Consider the following 14,825-nt stretch of genomic DNA (forward strand, 5'->3'; position numbering starts at 1 on the left):
GACCCCTTGGGAAGACCGATGATCTTTCTCACAAAGGAATTTTGCAGGGTCTCTATTCGTTGTAGGATTTTTAGATTCCATCCCCAAATTTTGACGCCATATAGTAAAATCGGAAGTACTTTGGTAATGTAAGCCTTTCTAATTGGCGGTACCAACTGTTGTGATATTAGTACAAGCCGAGCTGCGAACGCCTCAGCAGCGAGGTCACCTGACTATGAGTCATGTATTCACCCTGTGGGAAACACACTGGCCATACCAGCCTCCCACACATGTGATGTCATTGTAATGTACTGATGTACTTTACTTTCTGTTCCGGCTCAGAGATGCTAGACGCAAGTATAGACAGCTCTGTATTTATGAGCTGGCTACGCAGAGACATATTCTGCATTTTAACTGCAATAAAGTAGTTTTAGCCTTAAAGGCTTGTGTGTGTTGTTCTTGACGCTGGGAACAATCACATATTACTGATGTGCCCCTGGACTCGAGTAGCCAGGAAGGCACAGAGGCTTCGTTCCTGCCTGGGGGTCAGTCTAACAACTTGCCCCCCCCCCGGGAAGTCTTTTGCATAAAAGAATTTCTCCAGGGCTCCGATGGTTCTGCGGGCAGCCAATATGGTTGTTTTTAAATGAGCTGACTGAAATATGATACCTAAGTATTTAAATGTCACACATTGGCTGATGGAATGGCCCTCTATATTCCAGAAAGGCTTCTGTTTTGGTATGCTGAAAGACAGCACTTTAGTTTTAGAGAAGGTGATTTTGTTTTTGTTTTTTTTTTTTTTTAAATATTTATTATTATTATTTTATACTAAATTACTACAAAAAATACATATACATTCAAATACATTTTTCAGTTTTGGCTAACATAGCCGTGACTTCCCTCAGACCTTCCACATGGCATTCAGAATTATATCTTAATATTATACTTCTTTAATCTACCATTGCTTACATTATCATAAATCTCTTACTCTAACTACCATACTTAACAATAATATTTCTACACATTAACTACAAAGCTTCTTGAAATCCTATTAGCATATTCAACTGCAAATTGTTTGTCAAATAATTCGTAAACTTTAACCAGTCTTTGATGAATTTCTGGTCCCACTGTTCCCGGATTCTTCCCGTCATTTTGTCCAGTTCTGCATATTCCATCAGTTTCACTGTCCAATATTCATTGTCAGTATTTCTTGTTTCCACCTTTGTGCTAGCAAAATCCTAGCTGCAGTCACTGCGTATTGGAAAAGTTTAACATCCTGTTTTTCAATGTCTATACCTATAATACCTAGTAAAAAGGCTTCAGGGTTCTTAACAAAATTATATTTCAACAAGAAGGGGGCGACCGAGGATGAGATGGTTGGACAGTGTTCTCGAAGCGACTGGCTTGAGTTTAGCAAAACTGTGGGAGGCAGTGAAAGATAGGCGTGCCTGGCATGCTCTGGTCCATGGGGTCACGAAGGGTCAGACACGACTGAACGACCAGAGCACGCCAGGCACGCCTATCCTCCACTGCCTCCCACAGTTTGGCCAAACTCATGCCAGTTGCTTCGAGAACACTGTCCAACCATTTCATCCCCTGTCGTCCCCTTCTCCTTGTGCCCTCCATCTTTCCCAACATCAGGGTCTTTTCTAGGGAGTCTTCTCTTCTCATGAGATAGCCAAAGTACTGGAGCCTCAACTTCAGGATCTGTCCTTCTAGTGAGCACTCAGGGCTGATTTCTTTAAGAATGGATAGGTTTGATCTTCTTGCAGTCCATGGGACTCTCAAGAGTCTCCTCCAGCACCATAATTCAAAAGCATCAATTCTTCGGCGACCAGCCTTCTTTATGGTCCAGCTCTCACTTCCGTACATTACTACTGGGAAAACCATAGCTTTAACTATACAGACCTTTGTCGGCAAGGTGGTGTCTTTGCTTTTTAAGATGCTGTCTAGGTTTCTCATTGCTTTTCTCCCAAGAAGCAGGCGTCTTCTAATTTCGTTACTGCTGTCACCATCTGCAGTGATCATGGAACCCAAGAAAGTGAAATCTCTCACTGCCTCCATTTCTTCCCCTTCTATTTGCCAGGTGGTGATGGGACCAGTGGCCATGATCTTAGTTTTTTTGATGTTGAGCTTCAGACCATATTTTGCACTCTTTGGATTCTTATCTCATTATACATAACAAAGCTATCTTTAGCCATCTCACCCCTTGCCTTTCCCTGCAAGACTAATTGCAGCCGTTAAGAGTCGTCAACAGGTTTTCCACACCTATCAGCTGATCACCCATTCCCACCACCCTTCTGAGTAATACCCCTCCCCACTCCCTCACTATATTTAAGGATCTGGTGACTTCTGTTTCAGTGTATCTGAAGAAGTGTGCATGCACACGAAAGCTCATACCAAGAACAAACTCAGTTGGTCTCTAAGGTGCTACTGGAAAGAATTTCCTATTTTGTTTCGACTATGGCAGACCAACACGGCTACCCACCTGTAACTTTATTTTCCACAGTTGTTCTCATAAAGCAATTCGGTCAATATTGTGTACTACATCTCTGGCCCAGCTTATCATTGATGATTCCATCATTTCATTCTTTGTATCCCACTCAAGTTTTGTTCTGCAGATCCATTTTTAAAAATCTAACTTAAATGTTGCATTCAGCTGATGGTAACTTGACCAGTCTACCTCCCACCTAGAGGAAGAAGTTCCCTTTATACGGACCCCACATACAACACGACCCTAAACCTAACCTCCTAATACATCTACCTCAGTGGGTAAACTATTGGTCTGCAGTGTCAAAGTTTTACTGGACGTTTGGACAATATTGGCGAGAGCACCTGTAATCTCACAATCACCACTTCCCCTGGAATAAGAATCACTTCCGTCCAAACCAGTATGTCTGTAATTATGACAATCTGACCAATGACTTAAGCCCTATATCGTACTGCTCTCCATGGATTTCCCCCCGCATATAGCACATGGTCCCATCCCCTGGACATTCTCATACTTACAGAAGTCCATATCAAGGTCATGGAGGAATAGATTCCGAATCTACCTTTCTATTATTTACCCTGCTGTGAGTCCTTGAATTGACTTTTTGACGAGTGAAATTCTATCCACATTCCATGCGCTGATATGCTTTCAACCCTGTATGAATTATTTGGTGGGCCGTGAGAGTGGCACTCTGATTGAAGCTTTTCCCACATTCCAAACACTAAGAAGTTTTCTCTCTTGTATGAATTCTTCGATGGGAAGTCAGATGGTGGCTGCGACTGAAGCTCTTTCCACAGTCTAAGCACTGATAGGGTTTCTGCCCTGTATGAATTCTTTGATGGGAAGTCAGATGGTCGCTGCGACTAAAGCTCTTTCCACATTTAAAGCAGTGGTGGGGTTTCTCCCCTGTATGAATTCTTTGATGGAAAGCGAGACCGCCACTCTGGCAAAAGCTCTTTCCACATTCCAAGCACTGATAGGGTTTCTCCCCTGTATGAATTTTTTGATGGGAAGCGAGACCCCCACTCTGGCGAAAGCTCTTTCCACATTCCAAGCAGTGGTAGGGTTTCTGCCCTGTATGAATTCTTTGATGGGAAGTGAGAGAGTGGCTTTGACTGAAGCTCTTTCCACATTCGAAGCACTGATAGGGTTTCTCCCCTGTATGAATTTTTCGATGGGAAGTGAGATGTTGTCTGTAATTGAAGCTCTTCTCACATTCGAAGCACTGATAGGGTTTATGCCCTGTATGAATTCTTTGGTGGGAAGTGAGACTCTGCCTGTGACTGAAGCTCTTCCCACATTCCAAGCACTTATAGGGTTTTTGCCCTGTATGAATTCTTTGATGGGAAGTGAGACTCTGCCTGAGACTGAAGCACTTTCCACATTCCAAACACTCATAGGGTTTCTGCCCTGTATGAACTTTTTGATGGGAAGTGAGACTCTGCCTGTGACTGAAGCTCTTCCCACATTCCAAGCACTGATAGGGTTTCTCCTTTGTATGAATTCTTTGATGGGAAGTGAGATTTTGTCTGTGAATGAACCTCTTTCCACATTCCAAGCACTGATATTCTTTCCACCCTTTGTGAATTATTTTATGGATCGTGAGATGGGAGCTTTGACTGAAGCTCTTTCCACATTCCAAGCACTGATATGGTTTCTCCCCTGTATGAATTCTTTTATGGGTTGTGAGATGGGAGCTTTGACTGAAGCTCTGTCCACATTCCAAGCACTGATAGGGTTTCTGCCCTGTATGAATTCTTTGATGGGAAGTAAGAGAGGTGCTTTCACTGAAGCTCTTTCCACATTCGAAGCACTGATATGTTTTCTCCCCTGTATGAACTTTTCGATGGGAATAGAGACTCCGCCTGTGACTGAAGCTCTTTCCACATTCCAAGCACTCATAGGGTTTCTCCCCTGTATGAATTACTTGATGGGTAGTGAGGTTATCCTTCCGAATGAAGCTCTTTCCACATTCCAAGCACTTATAGGGTTTCTGCCCTTTATGAATTCTTTGATGGGAAGTGAGATTTTCCTTCAGACGGAAGCATTTCCCACAGTCTAAGCACCGATATGGTTTCTCCCCTGTATGAATTGTTTGATGGGAAATGAGACGGTTGTTTCGACTGAAGCTCTTCCCACATTCCAAGCACTGATAGGGTTTCTCCCCAGTATGAACTTTTTGATGGGAAGTGAGAATGTCCTTTCGACTGAAGCTCTTCCCACATTCCAAGCACTCATAGGGTTTCTCCCCAGTATGAATTCTTTGGTGGCAAGTGAGTTTCTGACTGTGCTTGAAGCTCTTCCCACATTCGAAGCACTGATAGGGTTTCTCCCCTGTATGAACTTTTTGATGGGAAGTGAGACTCTGCCTGTGACTGAAGCTCTTCCCACATTCCAAGCACTGATATGGTTTCTCTCCTGTATGAATTCTGTGATGGGAAGTAAGATCACCACTCAGACGAAAGCTCTTCCCACATTCCAAGCACTGATGGGGTTTCTCCCCTGTATGAATTCGTTGATGGTAACTGAAGCTATCCCTCTGAATGAAGCCCTTTCTTTGAAGGGAGGTAGACTGGGAGCTCTGATGGATGTTCTCGCCACACTCTGAATATTTATCTGACTTCTCCACTATGTGGATTCTCTTGTGGTCCTCCTTGTTCTTCCCTTCCAGTTCACCACCATCTGTAATGAAGAGAGAAGCTAATTAGAGCCTCAGTAAGAAATGGAGCTCCAGATTATTGAACAATGTTAATGAATGCTTGTGATAGAGGAAGAGTTGAAGAGAGTTAGAGGTGAGGCCTTACTATAGTTTTCACTGCCTTTGTTGGTGGTATTAACTAACATATTGCTTGGCTTTTATCTAGGATAGATTTTGTTTAGCTCAATCATGGAGTCCACTCCATCTCAAAGGTCAGTCATCTCTTTGGTCAACCAAATGCAGACAGAAGCCAAAACAACAAACCTGACAGAAGTTACTTAAACTTCCCCCCCAAAAAATCTGAAGCCAACATTTAAGAAGGCCTGGGCAGTTCAGACAAAGGCATTCCCCAGGCAAAGAATATTCACAGAGAACAGAGTTGATATCCCTGCATTCAGGGCTCATAATGGGGATGTTAGAATCCAAGATGCTGTTGGTCTCCATCAAAATAGTGGAGGTTCATCACATAGAGGTATGTATGGAATTTAAACCACAACAGCTCCTGAATAGACATAATTTGATATTGAATGCTCTCTGTTCTCTCCTATTTCCCATATTAGTGTTCCAGTTTAATTCAGTTTATAAACCCAGAACTCATACACTTGCCATTAATAATGAACCATATGTTATAGGCATTCCTGCATATTTATTCTGCTAGTTTTGATATACAAATGACCTGGTCTACATGTTTGTATCATTTATTATTCATATGTTCCTTGTTTTTAAAAGCAAATAAAAAGTTATCCCAAAAAGAAAAGAAAAAGGCAACACACAGAGGCCCTGTCTGCATTCAAACTGCAAAGCAGGATCACGTTACTAAAAGAGTTGTTGCTTCTACTGCTTTGTGATGGAGCGGTAAGTTGTCTGACATTGGTAAGGCATTCTAAAATGTCGTACCAGGGGAGGAGGTTTTCCGTGTCAACATGTATGGACAATGCGTGTATGATGAGCTGCAGACCAAGGTCCCTAGACAGCGTGTTTATGATGAGCAGCAGACCAAGGTCCCCCTATATTCCTGTATAAGATAACCCTTGACCCCACTCAGTGTACCCACTTTTAGGTTAGATTCCTGGGATGGGGAGGTGAGCTGGAAAAACTGTATAAGAACTACTGGAAAACTGACTAGCTTTGTACTTGCTTGGGTGTTTGAACACTGCAAGTGCCTCTGCATGCAGAATAAATCTTTCTCTCGTGTCTCTTGACTGCTTCCGCCTTTTCTCTCTGGGCGCAACCTGAGGAACCCTGGGGAGCAAATAAGGCTCCAAGATCACAGCACTAGTATTAGACATTTTGAGCTGCCACTACATCGTGATGGCTGGGGAGCTGTGATGTATTCCTAGCTCAAATTTCCTGCAGATGACAAAGATTCAGGAAGGCAGGCAGGCAGGTGGAGGAGCCCGAAAATATGCTCACCTTCTCAATCTCCATCCACCTGCCTGCCTCCCCCGCTACCCCCAAGGTGAGCAAGCCCCGATACCTCTCCAGCTCCATCCCTTCATGTCCCCATCTCCACTCCCCTGGAACTCACCAGATCTCTTGGAAGTCCCTGGGAGGGAATGCTCGGAAGCCGTGAGGAGGGATGCAGGAGACAACCTGACTAGGTCAACGGTCCATCTTCCCCCTTCCATCCTCGCTAGCTTTGCAGGATCCGTCTCTTTTATCCTTCCTGAGGAGTCAAGAAGCCACAACAAGCTGCAGGGTCCTGGGAGAGAGGAAGAGGCAAAGGGAGCCTCAGAGGCCCTGCAGGGATTCTCCTGCCCTAGATATTCCCCTGCTCCTGGAGAAGCACAAATGGGGCAGCCCCTTCCCAACAGAAACCCCATTTTAAACATCTCCAGTGATTCCAATTTCATCTGTTTACTCCTCACCCCACTTTGTAAGGCCGGCATGGTCTGCACAGTAGTGACCAAAAGATCATTGAACTCAGTGGAGCTTATGGACAGAACTTGGTTATGGACAGAACTTGGTGCAAAAACCAGTCACCATCCTGTCCCCAAGCCTGAAAACTGCAACACCAGGCATGCTTATCTATGGTATCATAAGGCAAAAGTTCATAAATGTTTTCATAGTCATAATAAGAAGCTCTATTCTTAAAGTTTGGAAAAAATATAAAGATTTATTTGAAAAGAAAACAGCATGGTGACTTTCCCCATTAGAAGCAGTATCTTTGGAAAAAATAAATATAAGGATAAATTGGCTGACATATAGAGAGCTGTTAACAGAAATTGACAACCAAATAAAATTAAAAGACTTTGAAGAAGTAAGAGAAAATGTAATAGACTGGTTACAATATTTCCAACTAAATGAAACTTTAAAAAATCATAAAAAAGAAAGGATTTAGTTATCAAGTGTCAAGATTTCAGAGAGAAATAGTAGAAGGTAGTACAAAACTGCTGTCAAAAATGAACAATCTGCTTTTGGAATGGGACACTAAAGAGGAACAGGTCAAATGTGTTATGATAAAATGGGCGAAGGATGTGGGACATAATATATTAATGACAGATTGGGAAAGGCATTGGAAGTTAGATTTGAAATTTTCTGCATGTACTTTACTGAAGCAGAAATACAAAAAAATGGTGTATAGGTGGTATTTGACCCCGGTTAAATTAGCAAAAATGTACTTCTCACTTGCTGGATCAACACCTTGTCATGTTGAGTGGGCTTAGAAGCGTAGGAAGTCGCTCGGGCACCCGGAGCGGCAAACATGATGTGCACCCAGGGGGTGGGGGGTCACTACGAAGTGCGCATGCTCAGCGTCACTGCATACATGCGCTGTACATGCGCTGCACATAGCGGGTTGCCAGCGGTGCCGTTCCAGCGCTGTACAGATGGTGCCGGGATCCTCTGCTTTAAAGAGGCGTGGCTTCTAGTGCTGCGTGATGGATCAATAAGTTGTCTAACATTGGTAGGGAATTCAATCACGGTACTGGTTTTAGACATTTTGAGCTGCCAATATGTTGTGGTGGCTGGGGAGCTGTGATGCATTCCTAGCTCAAATTGCCTGCAGGTGACAAAGGCGCAGGCAGGCAGGTGGAGGAGCCCCAAAATGTGCTCACCTTCTCCATCTCCATCCGCCTGCCTGCCTGCTTCCTCCCACCCCCAAGGTGAGCAAGCCCTGCTAGCTCTCTGGTTCCATCCCTCCATGTCCCCATCTCCCCTCCCCTCCCCTGGAACTCACCAGAAGTCCCTGGGAGGGAACGCTCGGAGGCCGTGAGGAAGGATGCAGGAGACAACCTGACTAGGTCAACGGTCCATCTTCCCCCTTCCATCCTCACTAGCGTTGCAGGATCCGTCTCTTTCATCCTTCCTGAGGAGTTGAGAAGCCACAACAAGCTGCAGGGTCCTGCGAGAGAGGAAGAAGCAAAGGGACCCTCAGAGGCCCTGCAGGGATTCTCCTGCCCTAGATATTCTCCTGCCCCTGGAGAAGCACAAATGGGGCAGCCCCTTCCCAATAGAAACCCCATTTCTAAACATTTCCAGTGATTCCAATTTCATCTGTTTGAGCCTCATTCTTCGTAAGGCTGGCATGGTATGCACAGTAGTGATCCGAGAGTGGACCCCATTGAACTCAGGGGGCCTATGGACAGTTGTTGTTGTTGTTGTTGTTCAGTCGTTCAGTCGTGTCCGACTCTTCGTGACCCCATGGACCAGAGTACGCCAGGCACGCCTATCCTTCACTGCCTCTCGCAGTTTGGCCAAACTCATGTTAGTAGCTTCAAGAACACTGTCCAACCATCTCATCCTCTGACGTCCCCTTCTCCTTGTGCCCTCCATCTTTCCCAACATCAGGGTCTTTTCTAGGGATTCTTCTCTTCTCATGAGGTGGCCAAAGTACTGGAGCCTCAACTTCAGGATCTGTCCTTCTAGTGAGTACTCAGGGCTGATTTCTTTGAGAATGGATAGGTTTGATCTTCTTGCAGTCCACGGGACTCTCAAGAGTCTCCTCCAGCACCATAATTCAAAAGCATCAATTCTACGGCGATCAGCCTTCTTTATGGTCCAGCTCTCACTTCCGTACATTACTACTGGGAAAACCATAGCTTTAACTATACGGACTTTTTAAACTATGGACAGAACTTGGTGCAAAAACCAATCACCATTCTGTCCCCAAGCCTGAAAACTGCAACCCCAGAGCATGGGCAGAAAATAGCCAAGTAGCTATTACATGTAGGTGCCCCCACGTTTCAATGCAAGAGATGACTTAGCAGTTGAGCTGGCTGGGCCCAAAACCTCTTTCTGCTCATCATGATATCTGCTGAGAGACCCTATAAGGTTGGTAATAGTATCTGGCTCCTGCTGTTTCTTAGCCCCCTACTCATTTTCCTTATTCATGTAAAATTGAGTGATTTTTTGCTTGTGCTTTCTTTAGAGAAGCTCTCTTTGGAGGAGAGCCCGTGGCACTGGGGGGAGACCAGAAATTTTGCAACCACTCCAAGTCAACACCATACTTCACCTTAATTCCTTATCATGTTTCCTTATACCATTTGAAGCAATTAAAGCTTTTCTAACTTTTTCTAGCGCTGTGGGTTAAACCACAGAGCCTAGGGCTTGCTAATCAGAAGGTTGGTGGTTTGAAACCCCGCCAACGGGGTGAGCTCCCGTTGCTCGGTCCCTGCTCCTTTCAACCTAGCAGTGCAAAAGCACGTCAAAGTACAAGTAGATAAATAGGTACCACTCCAGCTGGGTGTTCATCAGTATGTGGATGATACCCAGCTCTACCTCTCTTTTAAATCAGAACCAGTGAAGGCGGTGAAGGTCCTGTGTGAGTGTCTGGAGGCGGTTGGAGGATGGATGGCGGTTAACGGATGGAGGTTGAATCCTGACAAGACACAAGTACGGTTATTGGGGAACAGGGAGCGGGCTGGTGTGGAGGACTCCCTGGTCCTGAATGGGGTAACTGTGCCCCTGAAGGACCAGGTGCGCAGCCTGGGCGTCATTTTGGACTCACAGCTGTCCATGGAGGCACAGATCAATTCCGTATCCAGGGCAGCTGTCTACCAGCTCCATCCGGTACGCAGGCTAAGACCCTACCTGCCCGCGGTCTGTCTTGCCAGAGTGGTGCATGCTCTAGTTATCTCTCGCTTGGATTACTGCAATGCGCTCTATGTGGGGCTACCTTTGAAGGTGACCCAGAAACTACAACTAATCCAGAATGCGGCAGCTAGACTGGTGACTGGGAATGGCCGCTGAGACCATATAACACCGGTCCTTAAAGACCTACATTGGCTCCCAGTATGTTTCTGAGCACAATTCAAAGTGTTGGTGTTGACCTTTAAAGCCCTAAACGGCCTCGGCCCAGTATACCTGAAGGAGCGTCTCCACCCCCATCGTTCTGCCCGGACACTGAGGTTCAACGCCAAGGGCCTTCTGGCGGTTCCCTTACTGCAAGAAGCAAAGCTACAGGGAACCAGGCAGAGGGCCTTCTCGGTAGTGGCGCCCTCCCTGTGGAACGCCCTCCCATCCCATGTCAAAGAGAAAACCAACTACCAGACTTTTAGAAGGCACCTGAAAGCAGCCCTGTTTAGGGAAGCTTTTAATGTTAAATTGATTATTGTAGTTTAACATTCTTTTGGAAGCTGCCCAGAGTGGCTGGGGAGACCCAGCCAGATGGGCGGGGTATAAATATTATTATTATTATTATTATTATTATTATTATTATTATTATAGTAAATGGTGTTTCCGTGCGCTGCTCTGGTTCACCAGAAGCGTCATGCTTTGCCACATGACCCGGAAGCTGTACGCCGGCTCCCTTGGCCAGTAACGCGAGATGAGCACTGCAACCCCAGAGTCGGACATGACTGGACCTAATGGTCCCTTTATCTTTACCTCTGTTCTGCAGAATGCGGAGGCCGGACTGGTGACTGGAAGTGGCTGTTGAGACCATGCAAGACCGATCCTGAAGGATCTGCATTTGTTCCCAGTATGTTTCTGAGCACAATTCAAAGTATTGATGCTGACCTTTAAAGCAGAAAACGGCCTCGGCCCAGTATACCCAAAGGAGCGTCTCCACCCCCATTGTTCAGCCTGGACACTGAGGTCCAGAGCCGGGGGTCTTCTTGCGGTTCCCTCCCTGCGAGAAGTGAGGTTATACAGGGAAGGAGGCAGAGGGCCTTCTCGGTGGTGGCGCCCTCCCTGTGGAACACCCTCCCATCAGATGTCGAGGAAATGAAGAACCACACAACTTTTAGGAGACATCTGAAGGCAGACCTGTATCAATTAGTTTTTAATGTTCGGTGTTTTTTATGTTTTTATATGTGCTGGAAGCCGCCCTGAGTGTCTGGGGAAACCCATTCAGATGGGTGGCAGGTAAATATTATCGTTGTTGTTGTTGTTGTTGTTGTTGTTGTTGTTATATTATTACTATTCACACAGGATGCTGATGGTGGCGGCAGTTTCTCCCCAGTACCTTCCCAGGGCAGGAGGGGCATGGGTCTTCCTAAAAATATTTAGCTGAGCAAGACTGGATGCGGTCTGTGCACTTGCTCAGTTGGGAGGGGGCAGATGTTTATCTGCTGATCCATCACAAGGTTGGAAACCAGATCTCACCCGGCCCTAGTGACTCCTTCTGTGCAAAATCCTGGGAAGCAGAATTGGTTCAGGGCGCTGAGAGTTGCAAGGAGACACCTTCAGTCCTGCTGCCCAAAGACTGCAATTCTCAGAGTGGTCAGCAATCCACACTTCTTGCCAGGGAACGCTGGGAATTGCAGTGGATGGGCAGATGGTGGGAGAGGGTCTCCCTTCCAGTCTCCACACTTGGGGGGGGGGCTGTATCTCCACAGGGCTTCTCCTTCCTCGGATCCCTTGGATGCTTACCTCTGTTATGAAATGCGACTTTCCCCCTAAATGTGAAGGGGGCTTATTTGCATGCCCTGTTTCTGCTGCCCCAAAGACCCCTCCCCAAAAAGGAAGGCAGCACCTCGATCCAAAGGAAGAACAGAGTTGCAGACCTGCTGGACACTCAGCCCCTCCCTGGCTTGGCAGAGAGGAATTGGGGGCAGGACCCTCTGCTCCCTGACTTGGGGGGTCTTCCCCCCCCATGCACGAGCTGAACGGGGGGGGGGCTTGCCTCCTCCCTTGCAGCCCTGGGACCCCCTCCTCCCAGTTGCATCCTAAGGGGGAAGAGAGAAGAGACTCACCAGATTCCAGGAGGGGCACCGAGGGAGTTTGTGCAAAGCAGAGAGAAGAAAGCAGCCTCCTCTTTGCTTGCAGGAAAGGGCTTCTGCTCTGGAGGACCTTGCCCCCCCACGCCCTCCACTTCCTGTGCTCTCTAGGAATCCAGCTCTGCTCCTTTTAACCATTGGGAAGCCGAGGGCATGGAGACCGCCCCTCCCTCCCTCTCCCTGCCTGCCCTTTTCCTGCTTCTGCGGAAACTGAGGTTCTGCACACACACACTCCCCCTCATCCCCCCCAAAATCCTGGATACGTCAGGAAGCGAAGGCGCCAGGAATAAAGAACAAGAGATTCTCTCCAGGGTGCAAAATCCCAGAGCGCATTTTCATGAACACAAGGGGAATCACAGCACCAAACAACAAGATGCTGCAGTTCAGGATACAATTTCAAGTTAGTCTCCAGTAGCTAAAAGGAAGCGGCAACTCAGTCACCTTTCGCAAGGCAAGTCAGTGTGGAATCATCCTGGAATGGCGGGGGATGGAAGTGTACCAGGAAATTGGAAGGGTGGCGGGGTGAGACAGACAGACACACACACACACACACACACACACACACACACACACACCAGTCTTGCCTATCCACACCTGGAGGCAAAGACAAAGAGCCTCCGCTTCACGTTCCCAAATGTCGCAATTCACTGATAAATGTATCTTATGGACTGGCTCAATTGGAAAACTTCATAAGAAATCACATTCGTTGTATCAATCTTCTCTCTTCCAATGGCATGTGGGACCCAGGGAGTGAGGTATAAGGGTTGAGGTGAGTGCGCGCACCATAATCCCGTGAGATGTCGTCGTCTTCTTCTTTGGCGATCACTTGTAGCCGAGTAAGATTGTCTTCCATAAACACGGTTTTAACAACGAGTCTGTAAGTGACTGTGGAGGCCAATTCTGGATCCACACATCCTTCCACAGTGGGGACATTGGTTTCCAGGACGGAGTTGATCACGGTGTGGATTTGCCAAGCATGCCTTCCTCTTAGTATGTTTCTCCCTTGCGTCCTGAGTTTGAGTGTCTTGAAAGCCCGTGACACCTCTGGTAAAGGCTGTTCTCCAACTGGAGCGCCCGCAGTACAGTCATGGCTGCAGGGCCTTCCCAAGGTGATATCCTGCCCCAAGCATGTCAGACAGATAACCTTCTCATTCACCATGCCTACCCACCCCATAGTGGGGCAAGACAAAGGCGTGTATTTAACTTGACTCAAGGACCAGGGAACTGTAAATGTTTTCCTTTGCACTGTGATGAAGTAAGTGTGAAAGACTATATTTGAGTGACAGGCACAACAACTGGATCTCAGGTTATACCTGAGACCACACCTTTTCTGTGACATATCTATTATGTCTTGATGATGCTTCTGGAAATGTACTATGGGAACTTAAAATACTTATCTATTGTTTGGGGCTTCTGGCTGCTCTCTGTCTCATTTCAGCAGGTGACTGGGGGGCGGGGATGAGAAATATGGAGAACAATATGCCATGCCAGTAGGGGGAAGCAAGATTCAGGAGATGGAAGAGAACTTCAGGAATCCAGGAGGAGAGTATAATCAGAAGAAAAACCCAGTGGAAGAAGGCAAGAAGACATATTGGCCCGGGATTAACCTCCATGAAATTCCAGTTCAGGAACACAATCTGAAGGGAAAGAAAAGCAAAATCTGCCCCATGTGTGGGAAACACTTAAGCTACAAATCTGATCTCAGCGTTCATAGGAAAATCCACACGGGTCTGAAGCAACACAGATGTTTGTAATGCGGGGTGAGTTTTAGGCAGAGCGCACACCTCACTACTCATCAGACAAATTTATAGAATTTTCAATTTAAAGCAAAAATCATTACATGGTTAAATTTTTCATACTCCCCCCTCTCCCACCGAGGAGAGCAAAATATCCAAACCCCGCTCTCACAGGAGCAGATATAATATCATTTCACATTTAACCCATCATTGAATCTGCACCAGTTAATTCATTTGAAGGACAAGCCGCAGCTGACCTCCCATGAAGGGATCCAGACAGGGGAGAAACCATATTGGTGCTCGGTGTGCGGGAAGAGCTTCCATCGGACGTCCAACCTGAAGTCGCATCAGAGGATTCACGCAGCAGACAAACCCTACAACTGCTTGGAATGCAGCAGCAGCTTTTATGAAAAATCATGCCTTCTCACACACCAGAGAATGCACACGGGGGGGGAGCCGTATCAGTGCCCCGAGTGCGAGAAGAGGTTTCACGATAAGTATAAGCTAAAGAGCCATCAAAGGAACCATGGGGGGGAGAGAGAAGCCGGTCACATTGCGGCGTGTCAAAACGGCTTCCGATGGTTCCCCCGTCTTGCAGCCTCTCAGAGAATTGACACAGGGACACCAACACATGATTATTGAGATAGAATAGCAAGGATTTGCCTCAGCCTTTACAAACATTAAAGAATCCACCTTGGAGATGAACCTTCCCCTCCCTCCCCCACTCAACAAATAATTGAGGTGGGAAATGGCTTAACCAA

At 46.5% G+C, this 14,825-nt stretch overlaps 1 pseudogene; it reads right to left on the reverse strand.

Moving 5' to 3' along the window:
- Window positions 1-2,997: 2,997 nt before the first annotated feature.
- LOC117042578 overlaps window positions 2,998-14,825 on the reverse strand; it is a 45,410-nt pseudogene continuing 33,582 nt past the window's right edge.

The sequence above is a fragment of the Lacerta agilis genome, chromosome 2 (genome assembly GCF_009819535.1).
Source record: "Lacerta agilis isolate rLacAgi1 chromosome 2, rLacAgi1.pri, whole genome shotgun sequence".
In the NCBI taxonomy this organism is placed as follows: domain Eukaryota; kingdom Metazoa; phylum Chordata; class Lepidosauria; order Squamata; family Lacertidae; genus Lacerta; species Lacerta agilis.